Source organism: Alligator sinensis, unplaced genomic scaffold (genome assembly GCF_000455745.1).
Source record: "Alligator sinensis unplaced genomic scaffold, ASM45574v1 scaffold76_1, whole genome shotgun sequence".
NCBI classification, from domain to species: domain Eukaryota; kingdom Metazoa; phylum Chordata; order Crocodylia; family Alligatoridae; genus Alligator; species Alligator sinensis.
The window spans coordinates 2,816,778-2,817,415 of record NW_005841865.1 but is presented as its reverse complement, the minus strand read 5'-3'; positions in this window follow the sequence as shown (position 1 = coordinate 2,817,415).

Genomic DNA, 638 nt, shown 5'->3' with positions numbered 1-638 from the left:
AACACTGGATAGGTGGTTAGAAGTGTCTGTAAACAGACTACATCAACCATGCATTTCCAGGGCACACTTTAATATACAATTAAGCTTTCAAAGGCACTTAGCATATAGTTCTCAAAGCTACTGGAGTTCCTCTTAGAACCTGCCTAGACAGGAAAGTTGCCAGGAAATAGCCTAGGATGGGAATCTAAACCTGATTTAGTAAATCTGATGTAAAGCATCATTTCCATATAGAGAAACTGATTCAGTTTAGTTGAAATCTAATATGAACAGGTTTAAATTACACCAAAATATAAGTGTTCACTTTAAATTAGATCTGAACTAATTTCACTATATCAGTTTAAACCCCAACATAATTTTAACTGGCATAGCCTTCCCATGAAGATAATCCCTAGGCAGAGCAGTGTAAACATAATGGTGATCTGACACCAAAACAAAGGTTGTTTACAGACATGAAAAAAAAAACCTAAACAAAACAGCACTTCACTTTCAGCTCAGCATACCCCCATGCCAAGCATGCCCAGAAGAGGCACAGCATCAGTTTGACCTGGCTTGCCCCATGTCTGTAGAGATCATGAGCATCAGCAGGGCTTTTTGGGGCGTTTATCTAATAGCCAATTCAATCAGCTATTAAATAAAAA